Raw genomic sequence first — 11819 nt, forward strand, 5'->3', positions numbered from 1 at the left:
TCAGGAATCTCATAGGAACAAATAAATTCTTGTCTATGAGCTCTACTTTTTTGGCCCTTGTTCCTAAGAAGGAGGGGGCTAATAGTTTGGATCATTTCAGGTGTATTGCTTTGTGTAATGTGAACTACAAGATTATTACTAAGCTAATTGCTGAAAGACTTAAGCCACTTCTTAGTGCTTTGATTTCTGAGGAGCAGGGTGGTTTTGTTGGGGGGATCTACATATTTTGGATGGCGTTGTGATAGCGATGGAGGCCATTCATTCTATGGAAACCTCTAAGGAGAAGGATGTGTTTATTAAACTTGACATGGATAAAGCTTATGATCGGGTGGGCTAGGAATTCTTACTGAAAATTCTCTTGGCCTTTGGTTTTGGAGAAGAGTGGGTTAATTGGGTTCTCATTTGTGTGACTTCTTCTTCCTTTTCAGTTCTTATTAATGGGTAACCTTTTGAGTTATTCAGTGCTTGTCAGGGACTTCAACAAGGGGATTCCTTATCTCCCTATTTATTCATTATCATGGTGGAGGGTCTAAGCAGATTTATCAAATCTTAGGTGTGGAAAGGTATTATTCAGGGTTGGAGTTGGAAAAATGACTTATCTCCTTATTCTCACCTTCAGTTCATGGATGACACTGCTTTGATGGGTGTGGCTAGAATTAATGAGGCAGTGAATTTCATAAGAGCACTAGATATCTACTTGAAGGCACCAGGTCAGATAACTAATGAAGACAAATCTTTTATCTATTTTTTTAATACTCATCATCTTATTTAGAGCAAGATTTCTAAGATCCTCATATTTCAAATTGGTTCTCTTCCCCTCATGTACCCTGGGATTCCTTTGGCCTTGGGATCTCAATGTAGAGAATTTTGGCAGGGGATTTTAGATAAGTTTTGGAGTAAGGTTGGCCACTGGACTTTTAGATGGATTTTTTCTACTAGGAGAGCAATTCTCCTGAAGACTACGGTACAAGCTCTCCCTATCTATAGGTGTTTTGTTCAGGTTCCCCCCTCTAATTGTGTTAGGGAGTTTCATGCCCTTTCTTGGTAATTTTTATGGTCTGGTAGTATTCTTTCTTCTAAGTGGAGCTTAGTCAAATGGGAATCTATTTGTAGACTGAAGCGTGTTGGGGGCCTTGGTAATCGGTCAATTAGTCTGGTTAGCAAAGCCTTGGTGACTAAATTGTATTGGAGGTGGTGTACCTATTAGGATTAGGATTGGGCTAAGATCCTAACTCACAAGTATTTTCCTGGAGCTGATAGCCATGATGTGCCTCGACTTGCTTTGATAGGAAGGGGATCTTGTATTTTGGACACTCTTAAAAAAGATGCACAACTTATTAAGGAGGGTCTTTTTTGGATTTGTAATAAGGGCTCTAATTCTCTTTTTTGGTAGGTGTCTTGGGATGGACACCCTCCTATTCTTTATAGCTTCCTTCATTTCCATTCTCTTTGTAATATTTTTATTGATGCTAGTTGGGTTAGGGTGGATAATTTTAAGAGCACTAAGCATCATGGTAATTCTGAGATGACTTGTTGGAAAGAGCCACATCAGTGGCCCTTGGGTGGCTCAGCTGAGGATCGTATGGAGCTAGCCAAAATTTTGGAGGGAAGATTATGCAATTCCCTTAAAGGAATAGATATTCTGGCTTAGGGTCCCAACCCAAAAGGACAATTTAAGGTTGTTGCAGGGTATGCTTTGTTGGATAGGCAAATGCATGGTCTGAAAAATGTGCACTGGTGGAAGAAGGTATGGAATAGCTCCTCTTGGCCTAAGTGTAATTTTTTCTTATGGCTGGTTGTTCAAAGGAGATGCCTTACATAGGAGAAACTTCAAAGGAGAGGGTTTCGAGGCCCCTCTATTTGTGTTCTTTGTGTGAGTAGTGAATAATGTAGTTCTCATCTATTTTTTCAGTGCCCTTTCTCTAGAGAGATATGACACAGGTGGTGGGGGACATGACAACATTCCTATATTCATGCCACCTCCTCAGTTGAATTTTGGAAAAGTATGGGCAGACCTCCAGTGAAGACATATTTTCTTCAGGTGGCTTGGGCTATTGGGCCTGATCTCATTATCTGGAATCTTTGGTTGGAAAGAAATCATAGGGTTTTTTGTGATTTCAAAATGGGCAGTCTTCAGTTGTGGCAGAAGATAGTTAGAAGGCTTCATGAGACTATTTATGCTAAGTGTGATATGTCTGAAAATGTGGATCCTTGTGATCATGTTATAGCGAGGAATATGAGTTTGGGAGACAGTAGATGGGGCTGCACTATTGGCAAAGGCTCCAGACATGTTAAGAAGATGGTTTGTAGAGATGGAAGGTGGATGCCTTGTCCTGGAGAGGAAGATGGTTTGTAGAGATGGAAGGTGGATGCCTTGTCCTGGAGGTGTCTTAAAGGTTAATTCAAATGGATCCTCTCATGGGAACCCAGGGCATGTTGGTAATGGTGGTATTGGTAGAGGTAATGATGGAGTTGCTATTTTTTTCTTCTCTATTTACAAGGGACATCATTCTAATAATTTGATGGAGGTTCTTGCTATTAAGAATGCAGTTGAGAAGGGCCTTTCCTTAGGGTGGAGTAGGATAATCTATGAGTCAAATTCTTAGATTGTTGTCGATATGCTAAACAAACAGAATTTGGATGATGTCAGTTGGTAATTAGCCTCTGTGGTTTGATAGATTTTGAGTATGTGCAGCTCCTTCTAGTCTATTTCCTTTTTTTATATCCCCTGAGAGTGGAATAGAGTGGCTGATTGCTTGGCGAAGTGGGCTTCAGAGAATGTTGATGGTTGGGATATTGAAGGGAGGGACGGTTTACCTCTTGACTATCTTGAAACTTTAGAGAGGTTAATGTTGGAGGATATGAATATGTAGGATTGTTGCTGGAGGTTCTTTTGCGAACCTTTTATTTTGTTGATTTTGTCCTGGTGGGCATGTGGCCTTTGCTTTGTATCTCAGATTTTATTTGAATAAATCTTTACCCCTTTTTTTAAAAATAAAATAAAAAAATAACAAATATAAATAAATAGTAAACATATAATATATTTAATGTTTTAATCAATATTATATGTAAAAAATATATATAATAAATATAAATTCTATATATGAAAAATAAAGAAAACTATATCATTTAAATTGTCAATTAAAAAGAAATAAATTCAATCTAATTTTGTATAACTTTAAAATGTGTTACCTAATAATATTTAGTAATTAAAAAAAAATCCAATACATTTGACCATAAATATGAATTAATTAAAATTCAAAATTCAATATATTTAATAAAAAATATTAATTAGTAAAAAACATAAATTTAATGATTACATATACACCAAACAATTATAAAGAATGAAAAAATACAAAGAGCGATTAAAAAACAATTTAGTATGAAATATTTTTAAAAAAAAATTAATATTAAAAATAAGGAAGAAATTCATTAATATTTTCCAAAAAATTAAAAACTCATTATTTTAGTATTCTTTTGAAAAATCATTTTTCTTGATTAAGATTGGAAATTATTCAATTTAGTCATTTGAACCAACATCCTTGACATATTTCATAATATATTTCATCCTCAAATATCGAGCTAAATACTATATTTTAATTAATTTAATTTCAATTATAATTTTGACATTTTATTTAGTTTCTTTAGTTATTTAATTAACTCAATATTTATGTAAGTGTTGATACTTCTTCACTACATTTTTGTGAACCTAAATTTCTTAGGTGATTTTTGGATTTTATCCTTAAGGCTTATCCTTTTATTTAGAGTTTTGCATCTAATATTTTTTATTCAATATCTTATCCTGATATTGATTATGGTTTGGGTTCCCTTTGCATATGCCTCATTTGTTACACATTTAGTTTATATGTTTTTATTTTATTTTAGCTTCTTGATTTTGACTTGTTTTGCAAGCACTTTACTCACTGAAATTCATAAATTAATTTAAGAATAAGTCTATATGATAATAGTGAAATGTAAAAGTCTATTTTTAATGATATGATCTTAATCTTTATATTGTTTTTCTTATTATTGATCATGAGATTTAATATTATGATTATAAAGCATATTTCGAACAATAACAATTTTACCATGATCTTGCTAGTTTATATTAAGTGGATATTATTGAGAAATTAGTTTAAGATTTCCATGATTTAAAGTTTATTAAGTCATTTGGGTGGTAAAAGATTCAAGGAATTAGAAGTAAGGTTACTCAATTTTTTTATGGTGCATCCTCTTCACATTTCTCTTTTGTTTTGTGCATAAATATGATATGCATGCCTTATAATTTTGTTTTTCTTCTTACAATGAATTATTAGAAACCATGGATGCAACAATACTATTCTAATTAGAACTAGTAGTGGATGGATTATTAGAAACCATGGATGTAGCAATACTATTCTAATCAGAACTAGTAGTGGATGGAAATAAGATCTCAATGTATGTAATTTGTAGACCTATATTGTTCATTCCTAAATGATATGCCCACACAAGATAACTACATATGAACACCATATGAATTTTCCAATGTTGGTTTACTAGAGCTTTAGCCTCAAGATGTATATTCATACAAATAAAGAATATTAACCCTCTAAATTTGGATTAGGGAAACTATAGAAATTGAAGTCTTATGGAGTTCTCTATAGAAGGAGAAGGAGAATTTGTAGAAGTATCCATGTCATCATGATAATCAAGCTCTTCTGATTTAGTAATAACTCTATCTTTTTTTATGATCCAAATAGAATATTCTCCTCCCATGCTAATATATTCTATTAAACACAAAACCACTTTCATTTTTGTAAAAACTACATTGGAATCCCAATACAATAGTTTGGAGTTAGGAAATTGTTTGTCGGGGCCAAAGGTGGTTTCGTGAGAAAATTTAGTGGGTTTACAACTAGATTTTTCTTGTTTATTTTGTTGATATATTCTAATTTTTAATATGGCTAATGAGTGGGGATAGCTAGACCATGGTTATGAGGAGTATCATGTTGCACCCTCTTGGCAGGCGTAGGTACTTATAAGTACTTGTAGTAGGTATATATATATATATATTTGATCAATCACAATTGAAGAAGAATTATATTAAAGTATATATATATATTTGATCAATCACAATTGAAGAAGAATTATATTAAAGTATATATATATATATATATATATATATATATATATATTTGATCAATCACAATTAAAGAAGAATTATATTAAAGTAAAAGGTTTTACAAAATTCTACTATTGCAGTTCAAGTTTGCTATGTATTACATTCTATCGTATGTGAAAATAACAAGAGAGCTACTACTCTGCTCATATGCCTACTGCTATCTATTAAGCATGGTTAATTATATAAAATCCATGCTTAACCTAGTAGAAATTCAAACCAAATTTAAGCCTTATTTGCATTCGAGCCACTTAGTTTTGGCCCTTATTTCTTCCCTTTCCCCTTTGTCTTCAACAACCCCTTCAGTCAAAGAAAACACACTCCCCATGTGGAGGAGGGTGCTATTTAGCTGCTCGAGGCGCCTCCACCTTCATCTTGCTATGGCCAACATGAGCATGCTTTTTCTTTATCAGCTTTTGTGGAGGCTCTACAACCTCCTCTTCCACCTTAGTATCTGGTTCTGTAACCTCAAGGGCCCATGGTTCATAACCTTTTGCAATCATATAATATCTTTACCAGTCACCACTCGGGGTTGCCTTCTGGCCAAGTCACATCTAAAGGAATTCAATGTTTCTCGCAATGCAGGGTTTCCTTTCAAACATCACCTTATCCTTAACAATGAGGATGGGTCTTTTTGGAATCTACTCTCTATTTCCCCCCATATCTCTTAGCCTAGACCTTACTAGATAATTCTCTAAATATGGCACCATCATGTCCTCATCCATATAATCTACGACCAAATTTAGGTCTCCCAGAATATCCTTTTGAAACAAAGCACGACATAGTTGAATTGCTGAGAATTTATGCTCACCCATCACTAGTAAAATTGACATAAATGCCGTTAGAATGTCCGTGTTAACCTGATAATGATGCTTAGACATAATGAAATATTCCCTAGAATATTCCTCATTGCTCTGTTCACCAAATCATCTTCTAAATCCTAAATCTCCAACCACCTTTTATGCTTAATAACGCCTAGAAACAACATCTGCTGCTTCTCAGAAATGAGATGCAATGTGGACTCCATTAAACAAGCTAGACATTTTCCGCACTTAGCCAAATTAGCACTTTAAAAATTCTATCACAATCCTTCTTTTAAAAACTATGGACCTCACATGCCAAAATAGTGAAATGATGGGAACGATATCGAGACAATCTCACACATGTAAAACTTCCTACAACTTGCCAATTTTAAATAACATGCCACCTTGAGGTAAGATTAAGTCTATCTGCAATCCTTCAAGAGCCTTAGCCTTGTTGGGAAATGATTACAAATTGTACTTCTTTATGATGCTTTCACATCATGACCCAACAATGTCATGATGTGAATTCTATCACTCCAATTTGATACCTGGCCTATATGGTGCTTATTGATGAGGTGTTCTCTGACTCATGCACCCCAACATTTTCTCCATTAGCACTTTGATTTACTAGCCTATCTTCTAGCCCATTCGCTTTCCTATATATATGATTTAGCGTGAAGTCTTGTATTGAGTCTAGATCTCCAAAGCTTAATCTAGAAGACTCTTTAGTTTTCAATTGGGCATAGATCTAGTTTTGATGGCATTGATTATGATTGTTGAATCTCTCTCAATTTCTAGTTTTGAAATACCTAAGGATCTACATAGTAACAACCCTTTAATCAAATCGTGAATTTTTTCTAAATTATTTGTAGCTTGACCCAAGAAAACTATATGCAATAATTTCCCCTTCCCATTAGTGAATAATATACCCTACACCTGACATCCTTAGATTTCCATAGTAAGATCCATCAAAGTTGAGCTCATACCAACATGTCTTAGGCAATGACCAAAGAAATTGATTTCTTTTTTCTTGGTTATCACTGTTTCCTTTACCAAAAAATGGAGGAATCCTAAGGCCCTGCCAATTCTTCCTCATTTGATTATCCCATTCCAAGAAGCTACAATCCTCCCTAAAAAAATTCAAGTTTCTGCTATTAACCACTTCAACAATGGCAACCTCAATTTTGTTTAAGATTCTTTCAGCTTCTAATTCTTTGTCTTTGGAAATTCTCTGATTTCTCTCTTTCCACAGTTCCCATATCATAATGGATGGGCTACATATCCAAAGATTACCAAAAAAACTAGATTTTTTGAGGATTGGCCACCCTCTAAACCATTTTATAATATTTGAGGGTAATGCAGTTGCCTATCTCAGCTTGTTGAGCAACCACATCCAGTAAGATTGTGCAAATGAGCATGAGATGAGAAAATGATAAATACTCTCCTCTTTCTATTTGCACAAAACACATCTTGATAGACCAACAAATCCATTTTTTCTGAAGTAATCTACTATTAATATCCTACCTTAGATGGCTTCCCAAGAGAAGGCTCCCACCTTTGGTAAGCATTATTTTTCCCAAAAAAGACTGATAGGTAGACAATCCCTAGCCTACAAAGCTCCTTTGTATACCATCTGGAATCCATCCTTAGAGTTATAGTGTCCATGAGTTTTAGATTTAACCCTTATTACCTTATTACTGCCTTCTTGGAATGCTAATGATCTATTTAATAGAATTTATTTCAACCTAACCCATTCAGTCTGATTCATATGAGCTGAGAAATCCTTCCATTTTCATCCAAGAGCAGTCTGAGATTCATTCAATTCTACATAGCAGCGAAGAGATTTACCCTGGATCTAGGTGAAGGTATCTTTGAATGCTCTAATATCCATTATGTTGTCAACTAGGTGGAAACCTCCCCACATGTCCAGCCAAAAAATAGCAGACTTGTCATCGAAGATGTCCCCATGATATGTGCTTCAAAAGTGCCTTTCTACTATTTAAGATGAAGTTCCAAATTCTGGATCCTTTTGGAGGGTTTTCTAATCTAAATATTTCTTCTCTATTACAAGATTCCAAATACTTTGATTGTAGGACCCTTACCCATTTGAGGTTTGGTTGTGAATATATTTTCTAGGAAAGCTTTGCTCTAAGAGCCTAGTTTTGCCACATCAAGTTTCTAATGCATGTGCCTCCATCCTTCCCGATTCTGCATATCTTATCCCAAGAAATCAATGTAATTTTCTTGTTTTCTGAAACACCTTTCTAATAAAATTTTCTCATGATTTAATATATTTTCTCGATAGCCCTTTTCAAGAGGACAAGACAGGACAACACATAAATTGGCATGGCTGATAAGACTATCTTGAGCATTACCATTTGTGATGGTGGGAAACTGATGAATGATAGATCAAGAGGAAAATTGGCCTTTCCCTCAAAGAGAGATGAGAGTTTCACTATTGATTATCCTTCAAGAACTTTTCACCATTACATTAGGAAGAAGGAGATGATAATTCACTAGATTCAATCTCTCCACACAAAGATGGTAGATTGAATTTTGAATGAATTGGGAATGTTAAGTTGGTTCCCTCTTCCTTGTTTGATTTGGAAAGGAAATTGATTGAATTATTTAGTGCAAAATTGACAAAGAATCGATTATAACTCAATATCCGAATATGGGATGAAGCTGTGCACCTAGATCTGGAAATTAAATGTTGAGACAAAGTTGCCCTACGAATTTGAGGAAAAGTTGTCCAGACTGTGGCGAGAATGTACATGGTCCTCCAAAAAATCCATGAAACGAAAAGGGTTTTTTTGTCGCAAATAAAGCTTGAATCAGAAAGTACAGCTGCGCACCTACAACCTGCACACAAAAAAGAGAGGAAAATAGGTTGGGATTAGGGGTTTGCCTTTTAGGTCAAACCCCAGTTGTGGAATTAACCAAGTAATGAAAGAAAGTACTTGAAAGTAGATCTAAATGAAAGACTGAATTGTAAATCACCTCAAGGGAGGTTGTGGTAGCAATATTGATAGAAACGCTTATGTGAAATTAAATGCTGAAATCTATCTCCTCTTCAATGGTTGAATCGTTGACTTGAATGCAACGTCTAGCCTTGGAGGGAGACTTGAGAATGCTTAATGCTGGAAAAGAATACTTGAATTCTCTTGAATGCTTGATCGCTTGTGCATACTCTAATCTTATCCAACTTCAACTTATGCAAATGACAGGATGAATGCCCCTTAAATACATGTTAGTGGATTTGATTTTCGTCATGGGTTGACATCGGGAGAGTTTCCTGCTCACTGCACAACCCACAATGAATGCTCTAGGAAGGTCCTGCCCCAAAATTGGGCAGGGAAAGGGCTGCCACACCACTTTCATGGGAGGACAAGGACTCCATGCCCCTTTCCTAGGGGAGATAGGGGTGCCACACCCCTATCTTACCTCTTTCTCCAGGACAGAGTGTAGATAGGGTGATGCAGAGTCCAAGGAAGAAGGTGATTCCGAGGGTATAGCACTACTCTGCTTGATTAAATCCTTTTCATGCTCCTATCTGCCTTCACACATACTACATATATTCCTTCTGGTTTGGAAATCAATTACACTGACACTTAAACAAAATTGCCAACACTACAACAAAATAACTCATCGATCTTATAAGCAAAATAATAGGCCGGTAACACATCACAAACCTAAGATCTTATAGAGATTACAAACAAATCAGTTCAAGTATGACCATTGAATTACATAGCAATCATTACACATTGTACAAGACAATCTTGACCACTCCTTGATCACCGCTTCATCAATTTTGGTAACTCATCATGTGGTTTCCTCTTCATGCTATGCACTCACTCATTCCCAAGATGAAATAGTTATCTCTACGTGCCAAAAGCCATTTGAAACTTATCACATACAACATGCATATGTGGCATAATCATTATCAATCACCAATTGATCATAAATCAATACAAGTGATTCACCAAGCTCCATCGGTTAGGGTTTGGCACATCAACATGTAGGGTTATCGATTGATCTTACTGCTTCTAAAGTAATACCAATTTCCTTTACTTGCTCAACTGTCAGTTGCATAAAAACATCATTACCATTTACAATTGACATCAATGACAACACAATAGTTCATCAATGCAATCTTCAATCAAATACCAACAAGCTCCCCCTTTGGCATTGATGACAATACAAATATCAATACCCTTGATTGTGATGATTAAGAATAATGCACATACATAGGTATAGGAATCCTGGTTTACATTTTACCATGTACTCTCCTTCAACTGAGTCTTCCATGTCTTCAACTGGTAACTAGCTACAGTTCTTCTTCATCATAATCATACAGTTCTTCTCCCCCTTTGAAAACAATGCCAGTGTGAAAGTAAAACATGCAGTGTCAACTTCACTATTCTACATCAAGATGCTCCCCCTATGGAGTAGCTCCACTCTACACCAATCGTGCTTCAAGATTCTTCAATTTGCTCTGGGACTAATGTCTTCCACATCTGCTCATTAACCTTATGTAGAGGCACAACCCCTAATTGATCTCTAAGCTACTCAAAAGTAGTCTTAGGTAGAGGTTTAGTAAAGTTATCCACTAGCTACTCCTTATTAGATACATGCTCTAGTAACACATCTTTACTCTGCACTTTCTCCCTCAAGAAATGATATTTCAGCTCAATATGCTTGGTTATAGCATGCAACACCAAGTTCTTTGAAATATTTATTGCATTGGTGTTATCGCATAAAATCTTTACCGATTCTATGATATTCAATTTGAATCCTTCTAGAATGTGTTTCATCCATATTACCTGGGTACAATTCATATATGCTACAACATATTCAGCTTTAGCAGTAGACTGTGATATACAACTCTGCTTCTTGCTGCTCCAAGATACAAGTCTCCCACCAAGAAAGAATGCACCATCGGTTGTTATCTTCCTATCATCAACATTTCCTACCCAATCTACATCTGTATAAACCTTCAAATCAAAGTTACCTGCATATGGATACCATAATCCATAATCAATAGTACCTTTCAAATATATGAATATCCTTTTAGTTGCAATCATGTGTGTCTCCTTTGGATTCCTCTAAAATCTGGCAACTAATCCAACTACATGAGAAATATATGGTCTACTATGAATAACATAATGCAGTTTCCCTATCATTGACCTGTACTCATTTTCATCAAAGGATGCGGCATCATCCTCCTTAGACAATTTACAACCTATAACCATTGGTGTCCCAACTTGTTTACAGTCACTCATTCCAAATATCTTCAATACCTCTTTCACATATTTGGACTATATGATAAAATACCACTCTTTATCTGTTGAATTTGAAAACCTATGAAGAATCTTATCTCCTACTAGAGACATTTCAAATTTACTTTTCATCTCATTTTCAAAATCATCACTCATGTCATCATTTCCTCTAAAAATGATATCATCTACAAACACTTCACTAACCAGTATCTTATCTCCTTTAGTCTTGAGATATATATTGTTGTCTTCACTAGTTCTCTCAAAACCTATCTTCATCGGGTATGAATATAGTCTTTCATATCATGCTCTTGGTGCTTGCTTCAAACCGTATAGAGCCTTGTGTAGTTTACACACCATATCCTTTGCATCTGTCAAAGCATAACCATCTGGTTGTTCAATATATACTTCATCTTCCACTTTGAATATTTTATATGTTGCAATTGCAAGTAGAGTCCTAACACCTTCCAATCTAGCAACTGGTGCAAATGTCTCGCCATAGTCTTCTCCTTCTTCCCGTGCATAACCTTTGCATACCAATCTTTCTTTGTTTCTGACTACTACTCCATCTTCATTTAGTTT

This window comes from Cryptomeria japonica, chromosome 8 (assembly GCF_030272615.1).
Source record: "Cryptomeria japonica chromosome 8, Sugi_1.0, whole genome shotgun sequence".
Lineage (NCBI taxonomy): Eukaryota > Viridiplantae > Streptophyta > Pinopsida > Cupressales > Cupressaceae > Cryptomeria > Cryptomeria japonica.